Genomic DNA, 12,461 nt, shown 5'->3' with positions numbered 1-12,461 from the left:
ACTATGGACTCACTGAATACCTGACCTGGGTCACATCTCACTGCAGTGGTCTCACATCTGCCACCCAGCTTCACCCAGGCCACTTTAAACTTTGGTATCTGTGTAATGTGAGTCATCAAACCTTGGCCAATCTATAGCGAGAGGGCTTGCTTTATACCAGCATGGACCTTGATCAGCGTCTCATCATAAGGTTGGGAACACAGCTCCTTCTTAGCACCTATGACATAGCGTGATGGGGCCACCACCCCACACTGGCAGAGAAGGGGTTAACAGAGCCCTGGGGAGGCTGTGTGGGAAACAGCCAGTAGGAGAAGGACTGGGAGGGACAGTCAATCAGGGCCCAGAGGGTCCATATAAAAGGGAGTTGCAGGGTAGGGGCAGTTGCTGCTGGGAGCCCAGGGAACAAGGACTGTGTTCCTGGAGGGCTGAGTGAACTGTAAGCACCTTGGACAGAGCAGTGACTAGTTCCTGGGACTGAATAGCTGAGGCCCTGAGATTAGGGGCTGGGGCCATGGGAAGTGGCCCAGGGAAATAGAGCAGCATTGACCAAGGTTACAGAGAAGCAACAGGAGGCTGCTATTTACAGGGTCCCAGGGTTGGGGCTTGGAGTAGTAGGCGGGCCTGGGTCCTCCCCCACTCACCAGTGTGAAAGTGGCAGGACTGTTGGACAGAGATATCCTTCCCCCCACACCTCGGAAGGGGGAAGAAGTGGATGGCAACCTAACTGGGGGGCTGAGTTGAGAAGATGACACTGTGGTTCTGGGAGCTGAGAGAGGAGCCATAGGCAGGAGCAGAGACAGAGTGCCAGTGTGCACACCACGGATGAGGGCATTGGTCTCGAGCTAATTCCCAGCATGACCAGGAGGAGGCACCAGTGACACATAGGCTCTGCTGTCTGTCAATAGATCAAACTTATCCTACTCAAAGTCAAATTAGAGTTGTATTTAAACAGGATACTGTTTAAGAGAATGAAGAAACGGATAAACCAAGAAATACGATAAAGAAAAGCATCTCCTTGAACTTTGTCTAAGTAATGACCGCACAAACCCAGCTGCAATGGGTCATAATTGCAAAAACTAAAGGGTGGTAGAGGTAACTGTACAAGCCAGAGTCCCCTGTCTGCACCCTTTGCTTTTCCCCCTTTGCCCTCCCCAGCTCAATGGCAGGTATCCAGGAGAGAGCTGGTCAACAACTTCTCCCACAATTGCATGTCCTCCTTTCTGGAAGGGACTGTTTCTTATCTAATAAAATCCAGCTCATTGTCCATGTCCTTGCACTGGGTGTCCACAAGTACTATTTTCAGTTCATCCAAGCCTACTCAGACCTCTTCCTCCTAGCTCTCTACATCGGAGCTCAACTCTACAGAGAAATGGGTGGTTTTTTCCTGCAGGTTCATTTCAGCACATTTCAAATGGATGAGGAGATTATATATACATATATATTTGCTTGTTATGTTTGTAAAAATGGGAACTGAAGCCCCCAGACCTTTCTAGATCCTGGTAATCTACCATTTTCTGTCTCTAAATAGAGCCAAAGTCTAGCTAATGTAGATTGTACATCCAGACCATTTAAGAAAAATGAAGTGAGGAGCCCAGAACAGGCAGCAAACGCTCATCACATTACTTCATAGTCAACTTTGCAACTTGGCTTCATTTTCTCCTGGATTCATTAAAGATCCCTCCAGCTGTCTGGGAGAGATTAAGTGGATCTTCTGAGCTCATCTAATTTCCAAACACCCTATTGCTGTCAATTTGCAAGTGCTGGAGACAATGGCACATGACAAGTGCAATCCCTGAGATTGACTGACTGACACGGATAAAACTGAACAATGAACTAAATGGCTTTTTGCAGCTCAGTTTAGAAGCCAGCCACAATTAGTAATGGCACAGTAGCTGTACATCTTTAAACAGAAGCTCCTTTTAGTGGCTTTGGGTTCGGTTTTTTCGAAGGCACAAATGGCAATTAGGTGCCTACCTGCCCTTAATGCCTGTGAAAAGTCTACCCTTTTGCCTCTGCCATGCACCTCTGCCAGGAAAGTAGTTAGCTTTAAGAGACGCTGCTGTCATATTTCAGCCCTGGGGCAAGTAATTAAATGTGGTTGTTGCTAAGCCGCCTACACGAGATAGGGTTGTTATATAATTTGCTAAATTAAAAACAGGAAGGAGCTGTTTTTTTATGAAGTCCCCGTGGAGCTAGCCTTATTAGTCCCTATGATTGATTTGCAGCTATGCCTAGAGAAGAGGAGAACTTTATTTGGATGGATCATTATTTGCACTGCTGTAGCTCCGAGAGGCCCCACAGTGCTAGGCACCGTGCACACTTTAACAAAAAGACAGTCCTGGTCCAGATCAATCCAGGTTTTAAGGACTCTGAAATCCTCACCCTGCAACTTTAGAGAGTTTTACAAGAAAGTGAGCACCACCAAGGGGAAGGAGGGAGGAATCAGGGGCTCACAATGTTTGAATATTAACCTGAAGTGCAGAGATGGGCCTTAACTAAACCTCCAACTGTGGAAACCCCAAACTTTGGACTGAAGGGAGCTTCGAAATCGGACCCTAGATCCCGATGTCATGGCTGTTCCTCAGTGCTAGAGCAAGCCAAGCCAAACCAAACCGCCAGATCCAAATACTGGAGGTAGAAGGAGGAAATGAAATTTGGATCAGGATCCACACTTTCATGGGAAAAGGTCTATGCAGAAAGTAAATGTTTATGTTTAGAGATAACCCTCCCCTCAACTGTGGGGAATTCAGTGCATTTACTAGTGTAACCACTAGAAACCTGAATTAAAGTTCAGTATAGTTCGAGGGTGTGGGGATCACTTGGGCTGGGAATTGGTTGCAGAGGGAGTGTGTTGGTATGACAGCCTCTCTCTCTCTCTTTCTCCTTCCAGTATTCCTGTCCCGGGATTCAGTCTAAGACCTGCCAGAAAACTTCAGACTGTGATGGCTGCTTTGGTCTCTACACCTGCAAACTGCCTAGTGGGAAGTGTGGTTTGAAAGCTGTTTCCAGGAAAACAGGTACTGCACAACTCCCATGTCAGCCAGCCCAATGCAGCAATGAATGCATCAGGGGCCCATTACAGATGGCCAAACAGTAGGGGCTTTACATATGTCACTTAAAAACCCCCAACAACAAAATGCCACACTGGCCTTTTTCAAAACCTCTCTTTGTGTTGCACATAACAACTCCTCCAAGCTTCAACAAGTGAGCTACAGGCAGGGCAGTAATGGGGCACTACCTAGCCTCCGTTAACTCTGTATTGAAGACAAGCCCTGAGTGATTTGGGTTGCAAAGTTAAACATTCAAGTTAGAAAATGCCAGAATTAAGCTTGCGTGTGCAACCACCATTAAGCCCACTTGAGCATATATGCACTAAGATACAGCTTTTAAGTAGGATCAGGGGTGGCTCTAGGTATTTTGCCACCCCAAGCACGGCAGGCAGGCTGCCTTCGGCAGCTTGCCTGCAGAAGGTCACCGGTCCCGTGGATTCGGCGGCACGCCTGCGGGAGATCCGCCGAAGCCGCAGGACCAGCGGACCCTACGCAGGCATGCCACCGAAGGCAACCTGTCTGCCGCCCTCGCAGCGACCGGCAGAGTGCCCCCCGGGGCTTGCCGCACCAGGCACGTGCTTGGCATGCTGGTGCCTGGAGCCGCCCCTGAGTAGGATCACATACTAGTTTTTTCCTCAGGCTGACTGCAACACATGATTGTAAATGTGTTACACTGCATCTAGCTTAGCTTTAGCTGCTAACTGGTATTTCAAATGGGGTTAGTTACCCTGAGGTAAGTAAAACAAAACCCAAAAAACTCCAATCAAACAGATTTTTCCTGAGCCTGGTTTACACTCTAAAAAAGTATACTAAGGCCTGGTCTACACCTAAAACTTAGGTCAACCCAGCTATGTCACTCAGGGTTGGGAAAAATCCACCCCCAACAGACATAGTTAAACCAGCCTAAGCCCTGGCATAGACACCGTTAGCTTGCCAGAAGAATTCTTCCAATACCTTAGCTACCACCTCTTAAGAGTGGATTAATCACAGTGACGGGGAAAAAACCCTCCTATTGCTGTAGCAAGTGTCTACGCTATGGTGCTACAGTGGCAGCACCATAGCTGTGCTGTTGTAGCATCTGTAGTGTAGACAAGCCATAGGAGTGATTTTAAACAGATTTAATTAAACCAGTGCAAAACCCTGTGTGGACACTCTAGTCCAGACTACCAGAAGATTGACAGAATCCCATGTAAGTGTTCTTTGCGAAGTCATAGGAACAACATCAGGAGACATTAAACAGCATATCTATCTACTGTCATAATAAAATGTGGATATTCTAAAACCTTTTCTGTCTGGGAACAATTTTTCTGTGCAACCTAACCTCTGTAAATTTAAACCAATATAGTTACATGGACATAACATCCCCTACTCCACCACCATGTGGATAGTCTTATTCTAACATAAGAGCACCTTTTTTCAGTTTTTCTTTATGACGCGTAGAAAGGGGATTAAGCTAAACAGCAAAAAGCCATTCCTATATTGGAATAAGAGTGTCCACACACAGGAGTTTATACTAGTATTACTATGCTATGGCAAAACTTTCCCATGTAGGCAAGCCCCAAGTAGCTGCATTTAAGACTTTAACTTAGATTATTCAAACTATTGAGTCCTCACCCAATTTAGTGTTGTGTATGGTGCAATCCTGACTTGTGCCTTTAGAGGGCAGTCTTTTGGGGGCAATCTGACAGGTCAGTTAGGGTAAATCTACACTTGGAGCTTGGGGAGACATATTCGCGATAGCCAGTGCGCTAAAAATAAAGCATAGCTGCAGCGGCACAACAGGCAGCCACCCCAAGTACATGCCTATCGTCTTGGATGGGTAAGTACTCAGGGCAGCTAGCCCATCCCACCACTTGCACTGCCGGCGGCCATGCCATTTTTAGTATGGTAGCTTAGCTTGATCAGAGCTAGCACAAGTATGTCTCCTCAAGCTGGGAAACACCCACACCCTGGCTCCACGTGTAGACATACTTTCAGAGCAGAGTAAGACTCTGCCTGGCTAGGTGGAGTGTGCACAGCCTTGTGGTGTTGCTTTATTGAAAAACAGAAAAGTAAATGTGAAGAGTGTCCTGTCCCTTTGACGACCAAACACAAAAACAAGGGTTTCCTCAGCTAAATTGATGGCATAAGGCCCAGCTTGCTGCAACCAAGTCCAAAGAAAGATCAAAGTCCAGCTCCTCTCAGTCAAGTTCCAGAGAGGATGAGGACATGATCTGATCTAAGCCCCCAGCCTCTCTAAACAGCCTGACTCTCACTGGCAAACTCAATTTCCCACAGCATATCCTTATTAAAGGGTAGCGAGGGAGTTGATTAATGCCCCAGAGCTGGCTCAACCCTGCTTGCCTTGCAAGTGTCTGCACTCAGAGCAGCAGAACTGCAATCCTTTATTTAACATGAAACCCCTTCCCTGTCAACCCCTGGACCAGGGCTGCATAGCCTGTCACAGGCAGGGACCTGCAAAGCACATGTATATTCTGTAAGCACCCCGACCATTCATAGTGCCATATAAATCATTTTTTTAAAAAAAGATCAGTGGAAAGATACTGCTGCTTTCCTTAGATTTGTAATAAGATCTCAGATTTGTCCTCTGACCCTCCATCCCATCACAAGATGCCAAGCATGTCAGCGTAAGCAAGATAAGGAGGAAAGATGGTCTCGAGGTTTACACACTGGAGTAGCAGTCAGGAGACTTTGGCTCTAGTCCCAGATCTGCACAGGTGTCTTGTGTGAACTTGAGAAACCTCTCTGTGCATCAGCTTCCTCATTTGCATAATGAACATAAAACCTGCCTTACTGCATGGCAGGAAGCTTAATTAATTACTGATTGTAAAGCAAATTGACATTAGGGGATGGAAAGCATTATAGAAATGGCGAGTGTTACGAACATACAAGCAAACGATGTTGTCTGTCTGAATTTGCTATAGGTGTTTAATTCAGGACAGATGTTACTAGAGCTCATTTTTTAAATTTTAACTTATTTACACATTGACAGCTTCTGTAGCTTTGACTGGCAGCTCCGTTAGCTCTAAACAAATCAATACAAGCCCCAAGTCTGAAGGAGGAATACAACTGAGATTATAGCTAATCAATCCCTCATCACGCTTATTTCTTTGTGTTTTTTCTCTGTAGGTGGATTCTACCAAAGCGTACACAGCACCCGAGGTACTTGATCCTGCTAACCGCTGAATGACACAGCACGATATCAAGCTGGAAAAGTCGTACTGCAGCCTAGAGCCCCAAACTTTTTGTATTTTTTCATAGCTCTCATTTTAAATGTTGAACTAAAAACTTCAAAGATGTAAGAATTCCATACAAGAAACATTTCACAGTCTTGCTTTTTAGTCTTCAACATTCCATATGGTACATAGATTTGAATTGCTCTTTCCTTAAGACTGCCAATGAAACTATTTCAGTGGCTACTGAGCCCCTGGGGTTGAGGAGCACATTTGCATGAGTCTTACTAAACATAGGCCACAAAATCAGAGGAACATGGCTGTAATTATTACTCCTGAGGGAATTCTGCACCTAAAAATTATGTGCACAATATTTTACATTTCTGCAAAATTCTATTTGTCAATAAATAAATGTGGCTCCAGCATGGCAGTGGGGAGCACAGGCCAGTGGCTACATTGAGGTGGGAGATCACCCTAAAGCCACCACCTGCCCTGGTACAGGAATTCGGCCGTGACGCTTCACCTGACCCTGAGAGTGAAAAGGCTGGGCCTGCCCCAGAAACACACTGGGGCTCAGCCCCTCTGCGCCAGGTGCACCAGGTGTGGGTGGGCAGGCTCCACCAAGCAGAATCCAAGTGTGGAGGCGCTGAGTGTGGGGGACTCCAGGTGTGGGACGAGAGGGTTCTGTGTGGGGCAATCTGGGTGCGGGTGGCTTAGTGGGAGATCTGGATGCACAGGGGCTCATTGGGGGTTTCCAGGTGCAGGTGCAATGGAACTCTGCAGGGGATACATGTGAAGGTGGTTGGGACTCAGCAGGGGGGGCTGGGTGTAGGGGGCTCAGTTGGGGGCTGCAGGTGCTGGGAGAGTGGGGCTTGATGGGGTGGGGGTCCAGGTGCAGCTGGTTGGGGCTCAGTGGGGTGGGGGTCTGGGTGGGGAAGGCTCATTGGAGGGGTCCAGGTCTAGGGCAGTGGGGCTTGTCAAGGTGAGGGTTCGATGGGCCTGCTTAATGGGGGAGTCCCAACGGCTGCCAAGGAGACGCTGCATGCCAGCCTCCCACTTTCCCCAGCAATTCCTCTATCCCCTTTTCTTCTCTATTCCCCTCCCTTCACTCCCACATTCCCCTCCCCCTACCCTATTCCACCCCTTTCCTTCCCCACTGCCTCTTCCACCCACCACCTCACCCGCCTTTCCCTCTTTTCCCCCACCCCCTCCGCAGACACTCACTGTTGCCGAGAAAACTGGAAGGCTCCCAAGTCCCACCACACAGAAGGGGAGCTCAACTGGCACTAGGACCCAGGAGGCAGCGTTCAGCTGCAGAGTCAGCAGAGTGGAGAGGCAGCCTCCTTCAGCTGGACAGCTCTGTGCTAGCAGAAATGAGGGGGGCAGTGGCACCTAATCCTGTGTGCCTCCACCATGGCTCACCTCTGTTGGGGCGGGGGCAACCTCCCCCCCAGAAAAAACCCTGTGCCCCTGGTGTCTCACCCCCACCCTCCGCGCGGCTTCTCTTTGCTTCCCTGCCATTTTCTGCAGGTGTGTAGTCATGCAGAATTCCCCCAGGAGTGAATTATGGCCTGTTTTATTGTGGCTACTATCAGGGGTGTTTCACTAAAAGCTGCCTGGTTCACCCCACCAGTTTCAGCATGTCCACATGCAAAATAAACATGAATTTAGAAGGCAGTTAGCATTTTGAACATGTCTGGAAACTTTCCTAGTTCTTCCCCCACTCTGGCTCCAATACAGCAATACAAGCACGTGCTTATGTCCTGCTGACTTCAAATGTGCTTTACTCAGCTAAGCATTTGTGATGTGTAGCAGCAACTCTGGGTGCGTCACTCGGAGCGGAAACATAACTTGAACTCGGGTTCTAACAGCATGAGCCTCTATTACCTGCGCTAAGAGACCCAGGTTTGTTCACCAATGCCCTTGCATGTTCATCAACCTCTGTATGTGGCCCAGACACCCCTAGAGGGGAACAGAACACTACACTGCACAGGTGTGGGTTACAGATGCAGTAAAGCACATGGTTAAATGTTTGGCTGGCCTGGGGCCTGGAACACTAGTTTCTCCCCATTTATCTATCATTACATTTCCCTGACCCTTTTTTTTAAATATAAAGGAACAGCTTTAGGTTAGTGAGGATAAACTGTTCCATAGAAATCACCACAGCGGGAGTCCACCAAGATTTTTGGTAGCTGCAGAAACTACTCTTTACAAGTCACAGAATCACAGAGTTGTTAGGGCTGAAGAAGGCCCATAGTCTTGATCCAATCACACTGAAGTAAGTCAGAGTCTTCCAACCGACTTCAGCGGACAGTGGATTGGACTCCTAGTGCTTCATCCGTGCTTTGTGTGTTTATGTTCACACATTGCTAATATCTGTCAAGTCCTTGCAGTAGTCACGCACTTGGATTATAGATCTGGATTCTGAGCCCATCCCCCCTCCTGTTCACACACATAAGGTTTCAGGATGTTTGGACTAAAATGGTTGAGGTCTCCCTGTAGTTGACTCTAGAAATGAGTGCACTGTAAACAGTCCCAAGAATGCTTGGTTTCTTTGGTTTACAATGAACAGGGGACTCTTTTCAGGCCTTTTCAAATGATGTTATAGCCAACAGTTGTGTCTAACTTTTTTTTTTCCTGATTATTTGTTTGATTGTATTACTGTGCACAGCTCTTGCAATATAGAACAAAAACAGTGACTTCAACTGAGCCATTCATCTAACCCACTAGAAGTCACTGCTTGCAAATGTCATTGATTTTCAAGTGGCAGGTGGAAGATATGTAGCTTATCTGCCCTATACAAAATGATTGAAAGTGACGATACTTGGAAGTGGAATCTGACATGAAGACCAAGGGCATGGATTTATGCAGGTCAATGGGAAAGCTTCTAAATAAAGCAAAATGGTAAATGCCACTTGCTGTATTTATTTTACATTAATTAAGTGAATTTAATGCTGGTGAAAGGTGCTACGCCACAGATCGGCAACCTTTGGCCCGTGGCCCGCCAGGGTAAGCACCCTGGCGGGCCGGGCTGGTTTGTTTACCTGCTGCATCCACAGGTTCAGCCAAGTTGGGACTCTCAGCACCTGGCTCTCAGAAGTACTATACACTCCACTTAAACTCAGTGCGACTTAATTTCCAGCTTTCCACAGAAGCCAGTAGTGGCATCCACAAAAAATCAGTGGGGCCCATTGCATAATGTAAAGTTAATTATGTATAGGTGTTTTTTGTTTTTTTTAAATACCCGTTTCCTTCCATCAGTTACAAATTAAATTGAATGTGCTTTGTTCTAGAAGCAAGTAGAGAGGCGAACCCAACTGATCTTCTTTTCCAATTGTTATTTTACCCACCTCGATCATGTAACAGCCCAGTTTCCAGCGGTCAAGTGCCAACATCACAAATCCCACCACCCATTTGTGGTTTGTTGGCCGCCTTGTCAGTAGCCTCAGCAGATAGGCTGATGGGGGCCAAATGAGAATGGAGATTTGAACTCCCCTTTCTCTGCTAGGTGCTGTTCCTCCAGAACAGAGTTGAATCAATATCAACTGCTGCTGTCTCTGATCTGGGGATAATTTCTGTTTCTAGAGCTGTCAGCGTAGCACAGGGATCGGCAACCTTTGGCATGTGGCCCGCCAGGGTAAGCACCCTGGCGGGCCAGGCCAGTTTGTTTACCTGCTGCACCCACAGGTTTGGCCGATTGCGGCTCCCACTGGCCGTGGTTCGCTGCTCCAGGCCAATGGGGGCAGCGGGAAGCGGCGGCCAGCACATCCCTCGGCCCGCGCCGCTTCCTGCAGCCCCCACTGGCCTGGAGCAGCGAACCTCAGCCAGTGGGAGCTGCAATCAGCCAAACCTGCGGAAGTGGCAGGTAAACAAACTGGCCTGGCCCGCCAGGGTGCTTACCCTGGCGGGCCACATGCCAAAGGTTGCCGATCCCTGTGCTACGCTGACAGCTCTAGAAACAGAAATTATCCCCAGATCAGAGACAGCAGCAGTTGATATTGATTCAACTCTGTTCTGGTTGAACAGCACCTAGCAGAGAAAGGGGAGTTCAAATCTCCATTCTCATTTGGCCCCCATCAGCCTATCTGCTGAGGCTACTGACAAGGCGGCCAACAAACCACAAATGGGTGGTGGGATTTGTGATGTTGGCACTTGACCGCTGGAAACTGGGCTGTTACATGATCGAGGTGGGTAAAATAACAATTGGAAAAGAAGATCAGTTGGGTTCGCCTCTCTACTTGCTTCTAGAACAAAGCACATTCAATTTAATTTGTAACTGATGGAAGGAAACGGGTATTTAAAAAAAACAAAAAACACCTATACATAATTAACTTTACATTATGCAATGGGCCCCACTGATTTTTTGTGGATGCCACTACTGGCTTCTGTGGAAAGCTGGAAATTAAGTCGCACTGAGTTTAAGTGGAGTGTACAGTACTTCTGAGAGCCAGGTGCCGAGAGTCCCAACTTGGACACCCTAAAATAGCAGCACTGAAAGCAGAGGGGGTGATTAAGATGATAAGCCTCTAGCAACCTTGAGTCTGAGCTGCAGGCTCTGTGGCTTCAAATTCCAGCTCTTCCCATTCCACCATATGCAGAAGGCTGATGCCAGTCTTCTCACACGAACAACAAAGCAGAGGCACATCATGCCCATCCTCAAACAATCCCACAGGCTCACTATTCTCTTCAAAACTGCCTGCCTTGTTTTCAAATCCCTCACAGTCTTGTTTCAGACTACCTCAGGGACCTGTTCTCTGCCCTGGTCCCTTCTCATATCTAGCAACAACCCCCTCACATTCCTACTGCATTTGATGCAAGAGCCTTCTCCTCCGCAGCTCCTATTGCCTGGAACAGTTTCTCTGTGGCCTCAATGCTCCCTCATTTTATACCATCCGAAAACACATCCCTTATGCTTGCTTCAATTTCTGTCTTCCGCTTCTCATCTAACTCAGTAAAGCATTTTGAGAGAGACACCCCAATAAATGAAATAGTATTGTACCAAGTTTGGTACAAAGTCAATAACTTTGGATATATTTAGTGTTACTAAACTACCGCTGCAAACCCAGTCTCCCAGGGGAAGGCTCTTTGGGGGTCTTAAAAGTCCAGCTGAGAATCAGCTGGTTTTACCCTGTTTTGCTGCTGCATGCAGGGTTCCACTGTGCAGCTCTTAGGACCTGAATGAAGTTTGTCTATTTACCACTGTCCCCATAATAATCATACTTGTATATTATGATTATCTCACATTTATACTGGGGTATTGCCCAGAGGCCAACCAGGAAGGAGGCCCAGTTATACTACATACATACATAAAGAATATATAAATTGCTAAACACCATACAGACATTAGCTAATTAACACTCACCCATCTCTCTGAAAGGCATGTGTCCACCCTGCCCACCACTCACTCACCCACTCACTCTTTGCACCCACCACAGCTCCTTCTAAGAGAGGTGCCAACATCTGAAGAAGTTTTGCAGGCACAACTCTCCAGAACACAAGGATCAAAGGCCATCAGCCCCCCAGGTGCTGAGAGGGGACTTCCATATGCATGACTCTGGTGAAATGTAGGCTGCTCTTAAGCTGAATATATGAATTATCAAGGCCCTTCCATGGTCTGGGGGAGGGGTATCAGATGAATATCCAGGACTGTGGATGCTTTTCTGACTCTAGGGATGTCCCACTCCCCATAATCCACCTTCCCCAAACACCACCATCCCTAAAACTCCTCTTACCTGTGTGCATCCTCAGGAGACATCTCCACTCACCCTCTTTCTCACAGAGGGTGGATGTGTGGCTTCTCTCCTCTTTCCAGAGAGGAAGGCTTGGGGCTCCTCCCATCTGGCCTCTCTCCAGGGAGCAGGTGAGCTTCAGGACTTCCCCATCCCTCCTCATCTGCGTGTCTTCATGAGCAGGGGTTAAAAGGCAATTGAAACAGGAGAGGGGCGCTCTCATGCCAGCCAGGGAAGAACTTCCAGCAGCACATCTGCTTTGCTATATGCCTGTATTCTGCTATGCTTCCCTCCCCCAGAACCTTGAGAGAGAGACAGAGGGTAGAACAGAGCATGGCTCAGCGGATGATGGGGAGGGAAACAGCTGCTGCCTGCAACCAGCAGAGCAGGAGAGGAGAGAGAAGCAGCAACCAGGCTCCTGCCCACTCTTCACAGCTCCCCCACGTGGTGGTGGGGCTAAACATATTTTTTTTTTCTTTTAACTGAACCAGGTCCAAAATCCCAGGTGA

General features: G+C 47.7%; 1 pseudogene; it reads right to left on the bottom strand.

The window, feature by feature from the left end:
- Positions 1-12,260, bottom strand: part of LOC120381335 — a 36,862-nt pseudogene extending 24,602 nt beyond the window's left edge.
- Positions 12,261-12,461: the final 201 nt, after the last annotated feature.

The sequence above is a fragment of the Mauremys reevesii genome, linkage group 1, assembly GCF_016161935.1.
Source record: "Mauremys reevesii isolate NIE-2019 linkage group 1, ASM1616193v1, whole genome shotgun sequence".
Classification (NCBI taxonomy): Eukaryota; Metazoa; Chordata; order Testudines; family Geoemydidae; genus Mauremys; species Mauremys reevesii.
The sequence above is the reverse complement of the archived record's forward strand: the minus strand, read 5'-3'. Positions and strand labels throughout refer to the sequence as shown.